A 12,426-nucleotide genomic window follows, 5' to 3' on the forward strand; every position below is an offset into this window, starting at 1 on the left:
AGAACAGAGCATCACTAACAGGGTCAGGGGCTGATTCTTGCCCATGGGATGGATCACAAGTTGGGCCAGTCATTGTTTGGCCATTCCCTCCATTTCTGTAGTATATTTGTCCCAGGATTGCTAGTAGGCAGGACAAATGTTGGGTCGCAGGTTTGATGGGTGAACCTGCAGGTGTGTTCTGAATCCTTTCTAGGTAAACATACTAAGATCTCAAAGGGTGTTTCAGGGAATGGCCAATCCCTCTCTGCTCTGCTAACCTGTTTGAAAGCTTTCCTTGCACGATCAGAAAAGGCTTCCTTCCCATTCCTCTTAAGTTCATCTCTACCTTGTATTTCACTTTCTTGAAGGTAAAAAACAAACAAACAAACAAACAAACAAACAAATGATCCTGTAAAATGAAAATCAATGTATATAGTGGTAGACACTTAATCTCAACACTTGGGAGAAAGAGAAAGGTGGATCTCTGTGCACTGGAGTCAGCCTGATCTATTCAGTGAGAGCCTGTCTCAAAAATGAATAGTAATGAAGAATTTGTAGATGAACTGTGTTGCGATGAACTTAGAAACTGATGCGACAGGGGTTGGGGATTTAGCTCAGTGGTAGAGCGCTTGCCTAGCAAGCGCAAGGCCCTGGGTTCAGTCCCCAGCTCCGAAAAAAAAAAAAAAAAAAAAGAAAAAAGAAAAAAAGAAACTGATGCGACAGTCTGCAAAAGTGCAAAGCAGAAGGAAGCGTGTCAGTTACACACAGCTAATACAGCTGAAGTAGAATTCGACAGATGAGTGTTTGTGGTTGAGAAGACTTAAAGAAGATGTAGTTTCGGAGCAAGGCTGAAGACCTTGGTACCCGTAAATGTATTTAGACCATCCCTCCCTCCCCCTCATCACTTCTATCCATCCATCTGTGTCTCTCCCATGATTGCACCGTAAATAACGTTTCCTAGATATGCCCACACCGAAGAAAGTTTGCTGGTCTCGGAGCATCTGCATCCATCCACGAGTGAGTCCGTTTCAAGCACACGTGGGTGTCTGAGCAGGGAAGAGATTGTAAGCGGAGCAATTGTGTGGCTTGTCTCTGCTTAGGCAGTTCGTTACTAATCTCCTGATTAGAAACAGACTTGTACGAATTAGGAGCTGAAATTGGAACGGCCTGTGCTCTGTGCAGGATGTAAAGTGAATAAAATGAATGGGGCATTAACCTCCAACCGCTGAATATTAATCAGCTTTTCCTACGAAAGAAAACACACAGCCTGCCATACTAAATATTTTCAGCGCTTATTGACAGGATATGATTTCCTTTCTCCCTCAGCCCCGCTTCTCCCAGTCAAAGGCCCGAACACCGGACAATGGTCAACTTGACACAGATTAATGTGTGATTTGAAAGGGCTCGGGTTCCAGGCCAAGGGGTGGGTAGAATTCTCAATGTGTTGGACCCGATGAAATGATAGGATGTTATCAAAGGCATAGCTGTCTTCTCGTCCTTCCAACAAACACGAGCCAAGCTGAGCCCAAAGGGACTTCACAGAGAGACCACGCGTGGGACCTGATAACCTCGAGGTGAGTGTGCAGAGGAAAAGGTTTGGCAACGAGAAGGGACTTCTTGTGGATATTTGGATGCGAGGACACACGCCCAAGGGTGCCTGAAAGATTAAAAAGAATCAGGTAACAATAGAGTGTAGGTGGAAACAGAATGGATAATAACCATTCCTCCATCCTGTGCGGTCCTACAGTTGATTTTTCTAAAGAGTGTAAGACTTGTATTCATGCAGATAGTGATAAGAAATCCTATATTGTATCTGCCCACACATGGCCCCGTCTGTTGTATATCTCTGTATGTACCCATATGTAAACAGCTCTACATGCGCATAGATAGACTCTATCAGCAAAACTTTGAATGTGTTGCAGGACCTATCTGTGTTTGTGTGAACAAGCAGGCTTGGTTTCTTGTTTTGATTCCTATGAGATTCAGGATAACAACTACTTACACAGTGTTGACATTGTGTCTGGTTCAGAGACTGGAGGGATACATGGAGATGTGCCTAGGTTAAGTGTAAGTATACAATCTTATGGAAGAAACTTGGGCATTTGTGGAGTTTCTCTTGAGGTGGGGGACCAAGCCTCATGAATATGTAGTAGCAAAACATATATTAATACAGATATAAATGGGTATAACCTTTCTTCATGGCTTTTATATTTTAAGATAGCATGCATTACCCTTAAATTGATACCAATATCCTATCTAAAACTGCTTACATAGCAGCTGTAGAGTTCAATTCACACAACTTGTGGCAAATGCCACGTCTTAAAGATGCATAAATAAATAAATGTCATGGGTTATCCTGATTCTGTTTGAATTCTGATGTTAATTCTTCTACTTCCTCAAGAGGGGAGGCCCCCAATGAGCAGTGGATCACATACTCAGGTGATCTCATGTGAACCTTCTCCTCATTTTAACTGGTCAATAAAGGCTAGAGCCTGTGATTGGGCAGTGGAGGGGAAAGGTGGGATGGGAGGTTTGAGAGTGGGGGCAGGTGGAGAAGGAGAAGGGAAAAGGGAGGGCAGAAGAGGAGAAGGAAGCCAAGTTGGAACAGAACCAGGAGAAACTGCAAGTAACAGAGGGTCTCATAGCTCAGAACTGTTACTATAGTGCTAGTTCTGACCAATCTAGGTATATAACTTATGAGTATAATAACCGGATTGTGTGTGTTTTTATACAAGCTCATTGGGGTTGGAAATTATTGCAACAAATAAATAAATAAGTAAATAAATAAATAATAAGTAATCAAATAGGTAAACCTAAGTAGAGGATGTTTCTTCCATATCCAGTATTTGGGGATTTGTCTGTCTGTTGGTCGGTCTGTCTCTAAGATTCATTTTGTTTTTAATTATATATTTGTGTCATGTCCGATCTATGTCTATGCCTGTGTTTTCTTGTGAGCATAGGTTTCTGAGAAGGCCAGAGGCCCCGGACCCCTAGAATCTGGAGTTACAGGTGGTAGCAGGCTGTCTTTTGTGGGTGCTAGGAACTGAACTTGAGTCTTCTGAAAAAGAATCCTGTGCCCTTCGTGACTGAACCGTCTCTCCAGTCCCCCTCTTCTGGTTTGCATAAACCTCTTCGAATATTTCCAAGATATCTACATACCTTTCATTGATTTTAACCATGAGGACCCTGTGTATCTCTAAGGTGCTGTATTATTTAGCGGCCAGGAGCCACTTTCCACCCTCAAGCACACTCTCCCAAGCTTTGGCCACTAAACCACTAACGCTTGACCCCGCAGAACTAAAGACCCACCCCAACCACATAGTCTTCTGACGCACCAAAAGGGAAACCATCTCCCCATTCACTTCAGCTGGCATCAGCGCCAGAAATACATCTAAGCAGCTTAATGCGACAGAGGAGTTGATGACTGATGGTAGCCTCCTGTATGGTGTGGTGTGAGGGGTGCCCTACGAAGAATTGAAACGACGATTTCCCCTCTGACTGTCCTATCAAGGACTAACCTAGGCCCTGTTATGAATGGGTTTTGGAGAGGACTCCCTGATCAGCTGGCCTTGAGGCAGGGAAAGTAGACTAAGTTACTCGCAGAAGCGCAATAGATCACAGGAGCCTATGAGGCCTCACCCCTCACTGAGGAACTGTTAGTAGTTAATGATTGCAGGGAAAGAAAGACTCATTCTTCTCTGAGGGTGTGGCCATTGGTGGGTTACCCATGCTCCAGCAGATGGCCCCCACATCTGTGCACATAGAGACAGTATTAATTGGAGGCGGGCAGGGAGGAAGAAGAGGAGGGGCCAGAGGAGAAAAGGAAGTGAAGGAAGAACCTATGAAGTCAGAAGGAGGATATGTTGGGCTGGACCCAAGGTAGTTGAAGGAGGGAAATGGAGGGGTAGATATGTTCCTATTCCATTATATACATCGATGGAATTCTAAAAGAATAATTTAAAAAAAAAACTGAACTGACTTTAACATTATTTAAAAAAAAAAAAAAACATAAGAAGAGGAAGGCAAAAGAGATGAGGACAAGAAGCTGGCGGAAAGGCCAAAATATAAAATAGAACTTGCTTTGCCAAGCATTGAAAAAGGTCGGAAGGAAGCGCCAAGGAATGCAGTTGACCTGACTGGCATCTGATTAGCAAAGGAGAGTCTCCATCCTACCTATAGGGAACTGAATGCAGGCAACTCTAATGAACTAGAGAAACTACCCTTCCCCGAGCCTCCACTAAGAAATATTCCAGCCGATACCTTCCTGTTGGCCTAGTGAAACTCCTCCCTACAGAAATAATAATAAATGTCTCTTCCTTCAGACCACTAGGTGTCTGGTAAGTCATCACAGCGGCACCAGAAACACCGAAGACGCAGTGATTTAAAAAATAAAAAGAAAAATTAAAAAACTTTATTAGTGAAAATGAATAAATCTCGGGAGATCGTGCATCCTGCGAAAGGGTGGGGAGTCATTAAGGGATAGGAAACAAAATAGCTATGATGAGACAACCTTAGGTCCTCTCTCCAATCTGCTGCAGTTTATGATCAGCTATAAGAATCTACAGCTCCAGGGGGCTCAGTCAGTAAGGGCTTGCTGGCTTGCTGTGCAAGCATGAGGAACTGTGTGGGGATCCCCAGCACCTGACAGAAAATCAAGTAAAGTGTCGCATGCTTCTAATCCTGGACACAGGGAAGTACCCTGCAGCTGATCAGCCAGCCGAGTTTAACTGAATTGGGGAACTCCAGGCTGAATGAGAGACCCTGTCTCAAAAGGCAAGATAGAGTGTGTCTGAGGAAGAAGATACCCAAGGTCAACCTCTAACCTCCATAATAATGTGTATGTGCTCTGTGTGTGTGTGTGTGTGTGTGTGTGTGTGTGTGTGTGTGTGTGTGTGAGAGAGAGAGAGAGAGAGAGAGAGAGAGAGAGAGAGAGAGAGAACGCATGCAGGCCTCCCAGGTGTACACACACAAAAATGAATTCATGGCTCCTACCTCCCAATACCATGGCTAGGGAGTAGTTAATTCCTTAATACCGTAATGCGATTAAAATAACCAACTATCCAAAGAAGACCTACAAGCAAAGCTACCAGAAGTCCCTCCCCTATTTTTCTAGCATATTCTGTCATGGCATCTTTTCTCACTGAAGGTCTTTGACTTCATAGAAGCTGACTGGCTTTGCCAAGGTTGTATCCTCGGTGATCGATACATCAGAAATTTGAATACGAATCCCTAATACGTTATCCTAATCTTTCCATGGCATTGCTTTTAAGCTCTATTTATCATCATAGCTGGCTGGAATTCGGGGGGGGCACACAATTAACACATAGGCAAGCAAAAGTGTGTTGTGTTTGGTATGTCTAAAAGGAGCAAGGCTATTCATCTACATCGTTTATAACTCCAGTCATATCATTGGTAGGCTGTGCTGAATGTCTGACTCATTAGGAGAGAAGGGGGGAAGGGGAGAGAGGAAGAGGGAGAGAGGGAGAGGGAGAGGGAGAGGGAGAGAATGAATGAATGTACACTTGAGACAAGTTTAGTTGCCTTAATAAATGCTTTTTTATTGCTGTGTTTTTCCTGAGATCTCGTATCTGCTTGTTAACATTCAGGAATCCTGATACCAAGCCCGAGCTTGCCTTGGCAGGTGAAGTAATACACAGTCCTGGAAGGTATACTAAAAACCCTAGGAAGAAGACAGAGTGATTCAGCCTGAATATGGAGAAGAGAATCCAGGGACTCGAGGCAGTTCCTTAATGGGAGAGCTTTATTTGTAGGATCTTAGCATCCTTCCCCACTCTGCCCTTCTGCATTCCGCTAGTACTGCCAGCGTCATTGCTTTGGTCGTGGACTTTCCTGTGCCCATCATTCTCAAGCCAGAGCCAAATACAGCTGTTGCCGTCTACTGGGACCAAACCACACATCCAACCCCGTTCCAAGTCACCTCATCAGAAAACCCAGAGCTTGGGCAACTCAGGACTCTTCTGCTGGAGCAGACTCTGTGGACCACTCTCTAGCATGTGCAGGGTCCTGAAATGGGAAAACCTGTTCACAAGGTGTCTTGTCTCCGTTGATAAGGATGTGGATCCACACTCTCCAGCTTGGGGAAGGACATCCACGAAGGAGCAAAATCACCCGCATAGCAATTCCAGAATCCACAGAGGGTGAGACGCCCTCTTTGAGAATTTGTTTTTGGGAGTTGCAGGTAGATCTCAATGGTTAGAGCACTTGGTACTCTGCAGAGGACTTGGGTTTATTTCTCAACTTCCACTCTGGCGGATCACAACCACCTACAACTTCAGATCCAGCACATGTGACCCTCTCTCTGGTCTTTGTGTACACACACACACACACACACTTCAGCAAGGACATGGAAAGTGGTCAGCTTCGAAAGGTACATATCTTCTCAAACTCTGAAGTCTTCTTCCAAGCCCTACTACTTCATAAACCTGTTCCAGAAAGACAGACCAAACAGGATTAAGACATTTTTTTTCAGCAGCCCTCACACCAGCGCTACTTAAAATGTCCACCCTCTATCCTGGCATTTAATGCAATTTTTTCCCTACAGGACAGAGAGTAAGGATGATAACTGAAAACGAGTGGGATGTGACAGAGATCTCTCCCACTCAGCCTCCCAAAATTACCTGAAGCATCCACGCACACGCAATCACTTTCCCCAGTGAGAAAATGGCACACTCTCATGTATTTCCTCAGAGACTGGGTTTTCCAGCACAGCCTTTCTTCGAGAAAAGGCTGCATTCAAGGAAGCAACTGAGAGCACTTCGAGGCGGGGCTGTCCCTCTTTCAAATGCAGACAGAATTAGTTTGTTTCCATTAACTCCTTATCAAGTTCCCAGACTTTGATTCACCACCACAAAATATATTTTTAGAAGGGGCGGGGGTGGGGAGGGCTGGTAGATTTTTCAGGAAATAGCAAGTTAAGTTTTTTACCTACTGTGAAGAAATCATTTGGCAAGCCAGGATGAAATGCTTCTAACGTCAGTTTTTTGTTTTTCTGGGGGGAGAGGGTGTATAGCATGGAGGGTTGGAAGGAGGGAGGGGAGGAAGAGAGGGAGGGGGGAAAGAGGAAAGAGGAAGGAAGGAGGAAGGGAGGGAGGGAGGGAGAATGGAGGGGAGAGATAGAGCGCATCCAACAATGAGCTTTTCTAGAAGACTCCTACAGGAAGCCTCCCCAGTCAGTGGTCCACCCAGCATTGCCTGCACTGAGAATGTGAACCTTAGTAGAGCTGAGGTGGAAGCAAAGGGAGGAGTGGGGGTATTGAGGTCTGAAGGAGGGAGAAGAACTTCATTCCCTCCATCTATCCGAGTCTAAGGAGTGAGTCCTAGTTTTTCTTCTCCTTCGGAAAAGTATTAGATGAGCCTCTTTTCTCATTGCTTTGAAGAAATACCTAGAAAACTGGGGGAGTGCCTTGACTACCTACCTTCATGCTCGTTGATGTGGAAAGGCTGTGGGTTGCACCATTTCCTGAGTTTGGTTCCTGAATTGTATGAGTAAAGAAAGCAAGCTGACTCCAAGCATGCATTCATTCTCTCTGCCTTAACTATGGATAGGAGGAGTCGCTTTGAGCACCTGCCGCCTTGATTTCCCCATGATGCTGGACTGTCTGGTGCTTTAAAGATGACCATCATAGACTCTGGTAATGGGATATCTGGTCCCCTGGTGGCGTCACTAATCAGGGAGGGTATGGATCCTTTAAGAGGTGGAGCCTTGCTAGGAGACATGTGTCACTGGGGGCAGGCTTTGGAAATGTATAGCCTGCCCCAACTTCAAATCCACCTGCTCTGTTTCACTTTTGGTTGACAATGTGGACTCTGGGCTTCCTACTCCAGCCTCTTGTGGCTGTGCCTCCCCCACCACAATGGACTGTCCCTTACTCTGGAACCATAGACCAATATAAACTCTTCCCTCCAGAAGTCCCTTTGGGCCATGGCGTCTTTCTCACATGAGCAGAAAGTAACTAATACCGACCCTGGGACTGTGAGCTGAAATGCCTTCTTTCCCTCCTAAGTTGCTGTGTTTTATCAAAGTTATGGAAATAGGACCAAATGACTAAACCCTCTTCCCAAAAGCTTTCTCCTTCCCTTTATGTCAATGTCACTGTGGAGTATCATAAGCCCATATCTCGTCTGCTAAACCTCCACACCTCACTGCTCTTGGCAAGGCAGGCTGTACTGAACAAGTGAGTTTTTCACCTTGTATTAACCTGTTGTCTTTTCCCTACGATGCATCCTTTGAAATCTTAGATAATGTCTACATTTCGTTGATATCACAAATCCCCTTTCTAGGCCATTACACCACATGGAGAAAGTATAAAGAGTAGATTGGCAGCCCCCACAGCATGGTGTCCATGGTCAGATACATTCCTCAGCCCTCCTGTGAGGAGGTGTCAAGGTGTGGTATGAAAATGGCGATACCTAGTTCCCAACGTGTGGTCAGTATTAAATGAGCCCATCAACGTAAGACTCTTAGGAGGCAGGCATGTGCACTAAACACACATCTGGTTGCTGTAATGGTTCTGACTATCCTTATTTTGTTGAGTTTCGCCACCTCGGTATCTATTTGGTAAACCTTAGCTAATTCACCAGCCCTTATGGAATAAGTCCTTTGTGTTTAAGCACGGGGTCACTGGGCAGAGTATCAGCAAACTTCTCCTCAGAGTGGTTACCAACCTACTAAGAAAAGAGTAGAACTGCAGGAGAGAATCTTTGCTTCAGACCCACTTAAGCAAGCCATGTCTGGATGCTTGAGAGGCCAGCTTTTTCCCATTCTGAGAACACATGGCTCCCATTAGCTTACTGATACTGACATATCCGAGCCTTCCAAACTGCTCTGGGCCTCTGATGAGTGAAAGGTTTGCACGCCTAACAAGGAAAAGAGGGCTGCACAGGCAAAGAAATGCTGCCAGGAGTGGGGTGTGGAGGTGTTGAGTTTAGGTAGGAGACGGAATTAGGCGTTGCTTTCAATGACTGACCTGTCCACACCTGTCCATAAACTAGCCACACCTGGTGAAGTTTCTATGGCTGCCCCGATGCAGACACTGGTGCGAGTCTACAAGCCTCCGTTACTCAGCAGGCGAGTCCAGTCAAACAGAGAACGTCGAAGGTAAACGCACGGCGTCCGTGAGGTCTCTAATCCAAAGCAAACCCTGGGTGAAAAGCACAAATGCTCCTTTTATTTTGTGTGCTAAGGGCATCCCTGCCTAGTTGGGCTGTGGAAAAAACAAGCCTGAATGCTAATTAATTTGCAGTTGGAACGTGTATGGTGGGAATTCAATCCTATGATAACCGTTATCATCAGCTTCCTAACGTCAAAGCCACAGGGTCCACCTTTACACAGCCCAGAGACTCGAGACATCTCATCAGACAGAAGAAATGACAGAGCCAAACCCGACCTGAGAAATTAGGACGAATGCTTTGTTCTAGATTGTATCCCCAAGGGAATGGGGCTTTTTTTTTCTTTCTCTCGATTAAGGAGGAGGACCTATGTACTCTGGCCGTTTTATCTCTCAAGGCACTTGTAGTTTGAAACAATAAGGCAAAGGCAAGCAAGCAATGGTGGTTAAAGAGTCCTGAGGAGACATTTGCTTCCAGTTGGAGGCACATAACCTTTATCCTGCACCAAGTCATTTGGGTCCCATGAGCTCGATATCCCTACCGAGCTAGGAGAAGCACTATTTCTTGCCTGCTTTACCTGTGAAGAAATCAGACCGAAAGAATTAATTCCCCTCCATTTGAATCCTGACTCCTGCCAAAATCCTACTTAAAGCCCAAGAAAATCTCTCTACCCTGTGTCTTCATGCCCTCATCCACCAAATGTGAAAAATAAAATAAAACCACTTGCCACTGTTGGGCTTCATGAGGTAACGAGATGCCTACTAGTGTTAAAGTGCTGGCTGATCCCCTGACAGACAGACGGAGGTTTTTACAAAGTGTTTGCCGCTGTGATTATGAGGAAGGGGGGCAGGAAAAGTTGATGATTTAGAACTGAAAATATCTGTAGGAAGAAATGACCAACTTACTTTACTCACTTGTTCGGGACTCAGGGGTTATCTATGAGTTCCCTTGGGCTTCCCAAATGCTAGAACCAAGAGAGCTGTGGGCATGCCCAGACAACTGGTCACCCTCCACAAAGTTGGTCTGGATAGGTCTCATGTAATAGAAGGAATTTTAGTTATTCTGCGGAGGAAAGGTTTCACAGCTGGTCCAACTAGATAGTGTTGTTAAATGTGGACTTTTAAGCCATAGACAGCAGCACTACCTGGAGGTTTGCCTTATAGGGGGGCAATGGCAGTATGTCAGGTAATGAAATATCTGACCCTCCCTTTGCTACCTGGACTGTGTTTTTATTGTTGTTGTTAACTACCATTCTAGTGTTTTAGGGAGTCTCTCCCTTGTTTTATAGCTGCTATTCTCCCATGCGGATTCGAAGCACATTCTGATGTGCTCACCCCTCCACTTTTGTTTTTCTAGTCTACCTCTTGGAGGGATGGATGCCGTCTGCACGATCAACTCTAAAACAACCAAGACTCACTTTCTTGGAGAGCTTTGTTGTAGGTTGAATATCTCTAATCTGAAAACACACATTCTTAAGATGCTCCAAACGCTGGCCCTTTGAGTGGTGCACTGGAATTCAACTGGCAGAGACTACATGAATTTACGAAAGGAAAAAAGAAAGAAGGAAAAAAATTAACTGAAAAACTTCAACCATCTGAAGCATGTGTGGTGTAAGATACTCAATCTACATGTGGCTTTTCTTGTAATAAGAAATTTTAGAGCTAACAAGTGACTTTCTATGAGTTGGAATTTCAAAGCCACCAGGACTCTCATAGGGCACTTTCTTATCTCCTATATTCTTTGCAAGGTATTTTAAGGCTATGTGTCACCTGTTGTCCTAGCTTATAAAGTAGACTCATAGGATGAATCATATTTGTATTGCGATGTGAACCAGAGGAGTCACCAACTCATTAAGCAGAGGACTTGGAAGGAAAGAAAGACTCATACATGGAAAAGCACTTCCCCGTGCCCCCAATAATTGCCCTTGAATGAATTTATTTAGTCAAGAGCCTAAGTACCTTTCCAAATGAGCCACTGAGTGTGGCTGCAAGAACACTGTGGACTTTCAAGATGCTTGGGGCCACTCTAAAATCCCAAGGGGAATGTGGTCCACTTGATGTGATAGAGAAGGGGAGGCAGAGGGAGCTTAGAAGACCTTAGTAGACTGTGGTTCATCTCGTTGGTAGTGGGCCATGCCTGCAAAATGAACACCAACACACAGATAAGTCCCTAGGTGTAAGAAGATAAAACGTTTTAGTAAGTTCATCGAGGAAAAAAAGTCACGTAAGCAGGGGATAAAAGCCACACTGTATTGAAGATCCCAGCCTTCCTTTCGGGATCCTAGAGATGGATGAAGCTCATTTTGCAGGGGCTGTGGCTACCATCAAAGGAAAGGACTCTTGGAGAGAGCCACACTCAGTATCATTGGCTTCTCAGGTTGTGATTTTCCACTCTTGGCTTTGGCCAATGTCTAGGCTACATTCCACCGGCTCACTGAATCTCCTATTTCTTATTTTCCTTTTTCTTTCATTTCTCTCTCTCTCTCTCTCTCTCTCTCTCTCTCTCTCTCTCTCTCTCTCTCTCTCTCTGTGTGTGTGTGTGTGTGTGTGTGTGTGTGTGTGTGTGTGTGTGTTTTCTGTTTATCTTAATCCAGCTGAGTAAGGTCTGTGTTTCCTAGCTTTACTCTCAGAAGACAGAGGACTCTCTGCCCACTCACAGGGAGAAAATGAACTCACTACAATCTCATTTAAAATCATATTGTGGCTCTCACTCACTGTGATTAAGTAGCGGGTGAAAGGGAAGTTGATAGAAACCAAAGCTGAGCTACAAATTATCAATAAAATGGGTTGGAGCAAAAGATACACACACTCGCGCGCGCGCACACACACACACACACACACACACACACACACACACACGATTCCCATAGACAAGTTAGTTTTGCCGAATGTCAGAGATTTTTCTCGTTGAACCCAACAAGCACAATTGACACCAATCCAAACGCAGAAACTTAAATTGAGCTAATTTCCTGTTTGTCTATCTTTTGAGGCTAGGGAGACTGGCTGTAATTCAGAGGAAGGACAGTAAACAACAATTTGAGTTGAGAAATTGAACGTGCCTTTTATAAAGATTTGATTTTAGCGCATGCGCATGTCTCTCTCTCTCTCTGTGTGTGTGTGTGTGTGTGTGTGTGTGTGTGTGTGTGTGTGTAGTGGGGGTGGGGTGGTATACAATGCACAAAAGTTTAAGAACCTGAGGACGTCAGAAGAAAGCACTAGACAGCCTAGTGCTGGAATCAGAGGCAGCTGTAACTCACCTGTTATGCATGCTGGGAACAAAACTCTCTTTCGTCAAACAGCACCTGCTCTGATCTGCTAA

General features: G+C 44.8%; 1 long non-coding RNA gene across 1 annotated transcript; it reads left to right on the forward strand.

Moving 5' to 3' along the window:
- The first annotated feature begins 1,152 nt into the window (after positions 1–1,152).
- LOC134480722 (uncharacterized) lies at positions 1,153–10,604 on the forward strand. Its single transcript, XR_010055469.1, has 2 exons — positions 1,153–1,553; positions 5,586–10,604. It is a non-coding gene; the product is annotated as an uncharacterized LOC134480722 (long non-coding RNA).
- Positions 10,605–12,426: the final 1,822 nt, after the last annotated feature.

This window comes from Rattus norvegicus, chromosome 10 (genome assembly GCF_036323735.1).
Source record: "Rattus norvegicus strain BN/NHsdMcwi chromosome 10, GRCr8, whole genome shotgun sequence".
Lineage (NCBI taxonomy): Eukaryota > Metazoa > Chordata > Mammalia > Rodentia > Muridae > Rattus > Rattus norvegicus.